The 8,867-nt window shown below is 39.3% G+C and overlaps 1 pseudogene; it reads right to left on the bottom strand.

Annotated features, from left to right (window-relative positions):
• Positions 1-4,997: 4,997 nt before the first annotated feature.
• LOC118602577 lies at positions 4,998-5,116 on the bottom strand (annotated as a pseudogene).
• Between the last annotated feature and the right edge of the window lie 3,751 nt (positions 5,117-8,867).

Genomic DNA, 8,867 nt, shown 5'->3' with positions numbered 1-8,867 from the left:
GGCCTTTTACAAGCACTACTCCGTACCTCTTCTGAAGTGAGACAGATTGCACAAGGCCAGAGAAACATCACTTCCAATCCTTTTTTTCTAAAAGCAAATTGATAATTTTGGTCCTTATTTTTAATAAGGTTTTTGGATGTAAAGTAAGACATTTATCATTACCAGGACATCCCCACCAGGATAGGAAAAGCATAGCTGGAGGGGAAAATAGATCTCAGAAAACGGCCCATGCAGATTCTGCCATGTGTCTGGGACACAGGAATTTACCAGTGGTAAGTTTCTCTGATGTTTGGACAACACACTGGCTTGAATCCTTTTTATCTTCCTCTTTACCGATCTGTGGTCACGTAGTGCTGATAGTCGTTAGATAGATAATGTATTCCTATATTAACTCTCCTCCAAAGACCAGTTCCTCAAAACTTGAATCTTACTGTTGAGAGGAAGACGTGATTTCTTCGACGGAATTTTGGGGTCCTCCTTTTTCTTGTGGACATTCTAGAAATCTGCAGCCTGATTCTTTAAGGCAATTGGCCAAGTTTTCTCTTTACGTTAATTGAGATACTACTCTAATTTATAATCTGTCCATATCTTTGGTTTAAGGAATATCTCCAGTGTCAGTGTTATTAAATTCCATATCACTTCAAGCTTATTCTAGCCCGAGGGAAGAAAGTTACATGAGACAAACATTTCATTAACATTTTAATTCGTTTTTTGGTGGCTACTGACCCCTGATGGACTGGGTTTTAAGAACAAAGGTATATCTGTTCATTGTATTCACTACAAACTGAATGCTTTTTTGAAGTGCTCACAATTGTTCCTGGTTGCATTTTCTTATTAGTTTAATCTGCTTTTTCAGCCTGGGAGAATTGATAGAATGTTTTAACAACAAAAGGAAAGAATGCCTGGTAGATAAATGTTGTCTTTTAACATTGAAGTGTCTCTTATTTTATCTTAAACTTAAAAAAAAAAAAAAAAAGTCTGAATAGTCTATATTCTCATCTAACCATGAGTTTTAATTTCAACCAAAAGGTTGAATGGGTATTTATATCAATAGGCATTTTAATTTGCTGTATTAGAATTTCATTATAATAAAGCTGCTTGTTACATAGTTTTTACCATAGTTCAAATGGATAAAAATAAATGTTGAAATATATAACTTTCAAATAAGAAAAAGCTTAATATAATAGATTTAACCTTGATGGTGGGCACTATTGTCTCTTCTAACATGAGCAATAAACATGTTTAGGAATCTCGCTGTACTTGCTTCTTAACACATGTTTATCGATAGACGGTAAAAAAGCAATGATATCTAAAATCATTTTACTTAAGCCAAACTATTGTTCCAAAATTTTGAGACAGTCAGAATTCACTCAGAATAATTGTTCCTTCCACTTTCAACATATGAGATTCGAGAAAGTTATTTATTGCTCTGATGCTGTCTTACCTTCTATAAAATGTGGATAGCCTTTTTCCAAGGATGTAAATCACATATGAAGATAGGAATATATTATCTGGTACACTGAATTGTTCTCCTTGCTAATGATGTGCCAACTACACTTGTTTCCTTTCTTTTACTGATTCCTATCTTTAGACTTCACCTGGGCTGTCTTCCCTACTCTCAGATCTTAAATGATTGGCTCCATTTCAACATTCAGGTCTCATTTCATCAGAGAGTTAACCACCTAGTCTAACTCTCAGCCCTAATTAGTTACAAGTTACCATATCACCCAGTTTTATGGTCCTCTTGGCTTTTATCGCTAGACACTATTACCTCGTTTTCTGTTTACTTGTGTATTTTCTGTCTCTTCTTTACAGAATTGAAGCTCTTGGAAGGTTAGGGCATTGTCTGTTTTACTTTTCACTGAATTTCCCAAGCTTAGAACAGGGTCTGACACATAATAAGCAATCAAATGAACAAATAGTTGGTGGTCATCTTCTCTTTCCTTTAGCTGAGTCCCAAAAGAAGAGCAGAATCACCTCTCCAGCGTGGTATTTACCGATACATAAATAGATTGCTAGAAATTACAAAATAGATAACTGAAAACAAGGAAATAAAGCATATCTCCTTTTATTTGATGGGCTGATGAAAAGTGAAAATATGTCAAGATAAAAGATTTATTTCATTCATTCACTCAATAAACCTTTTGAGCACTTATTGTGTGTGAAAAATTAGGGTAGTAGCTGAAGTTAAGATGCATTAGGAGAGAGTTCATTTTTTAAAAAGCTCTTAATCTAATTGGCACAGTAAGCCATTTGTGCATTTAAGCTGTTGCCTTTAAGCCATCTATGCCTTTAATGTTGCTAAAATGCTAAATTTCTATATAAACCCAAAGTCAAGTGATCCTGTGGAAGGAAATCTAGGGCAAACAATCCTTTATAGCAGTGGCATTTGAGCTGGACCTAAAAGGTTGAATGGAGTTTTTCAGGGTAGAGAAAGGAGAAAGGGCATTCAGGAAAGCACCTAGAATGAGCAAAGGCCCAGAAGGGTTCTGGTCCCCTGTGTGTGTTCAGACAGGTGAGGTGATGGGGAGGAATCGGCCAATAGCTTCAAGTCTGAATTAGCACAGAGGGAGTGTTAGGACTAGAAAGGTAAATTGGAACCATGAAGAACCATAAAGACTTTAGACTTAGACTTTAAATTGTAGGCAATGGAGAGTGTGAGCAGATCTGTATTTATAACAGTTCAACTTGATGACTGTGTAGAAGAGGAAAAGATTGCGTAGAAGAGAGGAGAGAGACAGGAGATACTGAGACGCTAGAGCGGGAATCCTTCATAGTAGTCCAGCCACTAACTCAAGAAGCCCTGAATTAAGGAAGTTCAGGAGTACAATTGGAAGGGAGATGGATTTGAGGGAAATTCGCTACAGTAGTATTGCTAAATCAAAAATGATCCTGGAAATGGCTAAGTATATTGATAAACAATAGAAATACAAAGAGGAGAACCAGACTTCAAGTGTTAAGATGTTGAAATTGAGGTGTCTGCACAACACTTAAGTTCATAGATCTACTAGGTAGTCTAATATTTGAATGTGTGTTAAAGTTCGAGTTACTATCTGAGTACTCAGATGGACAAAATAAAGTAGTGAGTCCGTTGTAAATTCTTCTTTAGTTTGGAGATAAAGAAAGAAAGAGGTAGAAAACATCAACATGCCCCTGTATATTTGTGTTTTGACAACCTTACCCAGAATCACACGCAGATATTAGGATGACTAATTACAGGTTGCTGCTTAAGAGGCTTATTTTAGTTACCTGGAATCAGGACTCTGATTCTTCCTTTGACCTTGAGCATACCGATGACAACAATAATTCGATACTTAATAATCATTTATTAATTGCTTACTGTAGCCAGGCATGGGGATGGGCCCTCTCCATGGATTAACTCATTGATAAGTGAAAATAACTCACTTTATGAGGTAGATACTACTGGTCTCTCCATTTTACAGAAGAGGAAATGGGAGCAGAGAGGGTAAGGCATTTGCCCAGGTAACACAGCCCATCAGCGGTGGAAGTGGGATTTACACCCTGGCACCTTGGCTCCTGAACGACTGTTCACCTTTCACACACATCCAATAGCATATTTCTCATGTCAGACAGTGTGGCATCAGGTATGTCCCTGTGCCCCTACATGGAATATATTTTGGGGTGACACATTCTTAACCTTTGCAATTCTTTTAACCATGCGAGTCTTCTGACAGATGGGCTAAAGGGCCTCGGGGAACACATACTAAGCTTGGGATAGGGCCAAGGGCAAAAACAGACAGACAGACAGACAGACAGACACTCTTCCCTCTTAGGCATTCAAATCTTTGCAGCAGCAGTTTCCCCAGAGAGAAGCGTGGGGCATGTGCACAGTAGACCGAATCGATGTAGGTGACACTAAAATGTCCATGGCCGCACTGGCCAGTGGAGCAGAATTTGCACTTCCTTTCCCCATGGATTGCCACTATCTCCATGGTTTAAAAAATCTGATACCTGGTGTCTGTTCATCTGTATTAAAATCTGACACCACTTGACATGTACTTTGTCTCTACTTTTGCCTACAGATTTCCCCCAATTCCTCATTGACTACACCCTGGGGCCAGGTTTCAGGAGGACAAATCACAACTCTATCACAGTTCATCTCTGGCCGCAGTGCAGGCAGGCAGCTGAGCAGACGTTTTCTGTCAGTGCCTCCCCGTTTTATTTGTCCTCTCCGATGGCAAGCATCTGGTCGCAATTGCTGGCTGCACACCCGGTGCTATATTTCTTCTCGGAGCCAGGAGCAGAGATATGAGTGTCACAGACATTCTGCTCCATTTTTCGGGAAGCTGCACCTCTCATCATCTGCCCCTCAGGCCATACCTAACAAACCCAATCTTCTTTCTGCCAGACAGCCTTCAAATCTGTAGAGACAGTTATATTCAGTGGGTCTAGTTTCTCTAAGTTGAGAAATCTCACCTTTTCAGCTCTTTCTCAAGTAGCATGGTTTTGAGTGGATTCATAGTTTTTCCTGCGTTTCCAAAGATATTTGTTGCAGTTCCCTTCTACTTCTTAACAGCATAACACCCAATCGGGTCAATATCAGTACCCAAAGTTTCAATAAAATGGCCACATGTTAATATTATCAATTATAACAGAAAACAGCAAAATTATATTAGTATGTAAGACTAAGATTGAATAATATTAATATCATCTTTCCTTTGCAACTTTATTGGCTTCTCCTCAAACTATCAGCCTTATTTATTATACTCATATAAACAACATGATGATTGCATACACCAAATTAAGTGTGGGGTGCTGAGGGATTTAGAACAGTATAAAATGAAATGCTAACAGCATAGGATATAATAGTGTAGGGAAGTTTTCAAGGACCCGAGCAAATTTAAACAGTTAATAATTATTTACTTATGTATGTATGTATTTATTTATGTATTTTAATTTTAGGCGAGGCAACCTTTGGTTGACCTCACAGATTGCAAGGACTTATCAGTTTACAATCCCTTATTTTTTACTTTTTATGCCTACAGCACCTGGTCTTCCTAGGTGGTCTCTCATCTAAGTACTAACCAGGCCCGATCCTGCTTAGCTTCCGAGATCAGCAGGGATCGGACTTGTTCAGGGTGGTATGGATGTAGACAATGATAATTTAAAAAAATAAAACTGAACTATTCACAGCCATAAGCCCGTGTAGTATAATCTCCCCCTAATTCATGTACTATATATCCTTGTATATACATGTGTCAAAAATCCATCAGTGTGTCTCCAGCCACCACAGACACCAATTCCTGTTGTATAAGGAATCTCAGTTCTCAGTTTCTAGCAGTGACAGTCAGCACCCCCAATTCATGCTCAGTGATGGTGCAACATTGTTGTTTTTAACACAGAAAACCACAGAGCTTTTGTATTCCTCAGAGCCCCAGTTCTTGTTTTCTGAGTTGCTTTCCGGAACATCTTTGCGTTCTCATCTCAGTGTGCTCTGAAGCTGTAAACTCACCGTCCAGCACACTTACTCCCGCAGGTAAACGAGCGGCTGCACTGCCTTTGCAGGGGAGTTTCACTTTCTTGGCCCTCTCTGTCTCTGCTCCTCAGCGAAGTCCTCACTTCATAAGTTCATTGAGGCGGTTCCCTGAAGATAGATCAGTTATTTTTCTTTTCTGTAGCACTGTTCTCTTTCCTGGGAGTCTTCAGAATGTGAAGCCTGAGTGCTGAGAGGTTTTCTAGAGTCCACATTCTGTGATGCTGGCCTTTTCTGTCAGCGGTCTTCAGCGAATATCTCTTAGGAGTAGCCCAGTGTAATGTACTTTATGGCTGTAGTTTAACTCATTTATTCTCATTTTTAATCCGAAGCATTTTCTTTAAAAAACAAAACCTTATCGAGAAACTCAAAATATTAAATATTTAAAATTGAGGGGCAGACTTGAATGTTGGGGGCTAAAGTCTTTACTTGGCTCCTCCCCTGATCTGTAACACTCCATGGAAAGGTCCTTACAAACATTCTTTGAAGAGGGGCGTCTTAGCAAGCACCCTCTCAAGCTAACATAATGTCTGCTTTCCTTCCTTTTTTCTGTCTTCTTTCGTTCCTTCCCCCTACTCCTTTTCTTTCTCTCTTTTGCCCATAAATTCCCACTTTTACTTTAATTCTAAAACTTACTCTCCAGCTTATTCTGAAAACATTTTTTTCTTGTCTTTCTCTTTTTGTTAACCAACTCTTTTTCTTTGACCTTCTTCCACAAAAACACTGATTTTACAGAATTCAGAATGTTGTAACCATGTAAATCCTCACTTCTTTAAAATGACTTTTTCTCATCTTTTTTCTTGATCCAAACTGGCATTGGGCTTACTTGCTTCTTTTCCTTCCTTATCCTTCAGCATACTGCACGGCCACTCCCTTAATCATTAAGTTCTTAGGTCTTAGAAACAAAGCCTCTGGTCTGTTGACCACAGAAACAGTTTCAGTAGTCAAACTAAAGATAACATCTTGCAACTCCACACCCATGAAGGCGGGACTGACCCTACCAGCATCCCCTTTGAAATCAGATAGGACTATGCCATGACTGACATCAGGACACAATGATTAACTGCCTTCTCCCTTAGCCCCAACCAATCAGTAGATCCCACGACCTCAACTCCCTAAGCTACTAATGAGTTTTCTCCTATATGAACCTATCCCCTAGAGGCCATCGATGTTTGAGCGCTCACTCACCTGTGTCTCCAGGCTTGGTGCCATTACTTTAAATTCCCCTCTCTTTTCTTTGGGGCAAACTCCTGTCTGCGTCTCTTTTGGCTATTGACACATGCAGGCAAAACAAACCCCATGAGTTAGGTAACATTTCCCTGTACTATTTTAATTTTTTAAATAAATGTTTACTGAACGTTGTTATGTTCTCAGTACTAGAGAAACAAACAAAAATTCTTGCCCTCATGAAGCTCCCACTGGATGGGGCAAAATAGATGGTAGGCACAATAAATTATTTATTAGAAGTTCATAACGAGTAGAGAGAAAAGTGAATTCAGAAGGTGAATATGGAGTGAGGCGAGGGTTGTTTTAGTTTTAAATTGTGCGCCTTGAAGGATTTGAGCAGTGGCAGAATGTGAGGGAGCAGCATTCCAGGTGGGAATGTGCTCAGGAGCAAAGGCCCCCCACCCTCCGCCACCCAGGAGTCCATACATTTGGCATGTTGGAGAAAAAGCAAAGAAGGCAGAGCGGATGGAGGCGTGTGAACAAAGCCCAGAGCAGGAGATGAGTTCAGAGACAGAGAGAAATCAACCTTGCAGGGCTTTATAAACTATTGTGAGGACCTTGGCTCTTGCTGAATGAGAATGGGAGTCGCTGGAGAGTTATGATGATGACATGCTCTGGTTTATGCCTTTCAAGGATCACTTGGCTGCTGGAGGTGAAGAGACTGTCGTAGGGCAAAGGTGGAAGTAGGGAGGCCAATTAAGAGGCTATTACTTGAGAAAATCCTGACTCTTCAGTTTATCTCAACAGATACACTATTGGCCTCTTTCTGTTTCCCACCAGCTGGGGTAGGTGTTGGGGAGATGATGGTTAACAAGGCTCAGTAATTTTTTTTTTATTAGTCTTTCTACACAGTGATGTTCTGCTAGTTTACAGATCTGTACACATTCAGCAACTTTGTAATTCATTTATCCTGTGTTCCCACTTCTAGGGAAACATGGATATTTATATTTTTCTATTTTTATTTTAAGAAATCTTTGAATATATTCAACTAAAAAAAAAATCTACCCATATCTCTTGGACAGTCTAATTTCCTGATATCTGACTATGGTGGCTTAATGAGATTGCAAAAGATTATCTGCTGAAATCCAGTTGCCTACACGTGGTTAAAAGGTTGGTAAACTTATCTCATTAAAAAAACATCAATTTTCTACTCTGACACCCTTGGTGTAGTGGAACCATTGCAAGAGATGAGGTCATTAGACTGAAGTTTACAGCTTCATCAATTATTCATTTTATGACTTTGAACTTAACCTACATAATCCTTAGCCTCTTTGACACTTAGCTTCATCCCCTGTCAAATGAATATGGGGAAAACTCTTGCCCTGTCTTCCTTTAGAAGCTGTGCTGTGGGAAGAAGTGAGCTGAAGCAATACGAGTCCATGTTTTGTAAAAGTGCTCAGTGCAAGACGGCTCTCATTCTGAGCCAAACATGGCCAAATCTCTGAGTGAAATGATTTTTGGAACCTCCCAACTTCTTGATGATTCTGTGTCCAAACTAACTTTTCTTAAATTCTTCTTATATGCAGGACACCCCCAATTTGATTGTGACATCAGAAAGGTAGGCTGGTCTAGGTTTTCACTTCTTGCTTGTAATAAGGTTGAATGGGTCCCTGAGTGAGGACCAGCCTTTTCTGGTCATGTTCTCAAGATCTCTGAAAGTCCAGAAAAATCCCTGAAAGAAACATTAAAACTGTTAACAGGTTCTGCAGAGATCCTAAAATCTCCCTTCACGGTCTTATCCTTATAATCACCGTTTGCCTTGATGGGAATGTGAGTGAGGTTATTGGTTGTGCACCGGTCAACAAGAACATGTCCCAGCAAACGCAGTCTTTACAGCAGTGTGATTCCTACATCTTTATTTTAAAAAAACCCCAAAAACTAATTAATTAACCTAATGTTTATTAGGCTCTCTTGGGAACATAGGACCATGCAGTACCAGAGGTGGCACTAGGATTTCTGTGATGCTGGTTTATGAGTGATTAGCTATTAACAAATTTCTTTGTCAGGTATCAGTGAAGAAAAAGAAACTATTGGAAATATCGCATTGTACCATTTCATGAAAGGAATGAATGTATTTGTTGGAAAGAGTCACAAAGTCCTGTAAGTACTGATTCATGTAATTAAATTATGATACTTATTAAAAGTC

The sequence above is a fragment of the Rousettus aegyptiacus genome, unplaced genomic scaffold, assembly GCF_014176215.1.
Source record: "Rousettus aegyptiacus isolate mRouAeg1 unplaced genomic scaffold, mRouAeg1.p scaffold_m13_p_4, whole genome shotgun sequence".
NCBI lineage: Eukaryota > Metazoa > Chordata > Mammalia > Chiroptera > Pteropodidae > Rousettus > Rousettus aegyptiacus.
Note: the sequence above shows the minus strand (reverse complement) of the source record. Positions and strands in the feature narration are given on the sequence as shown.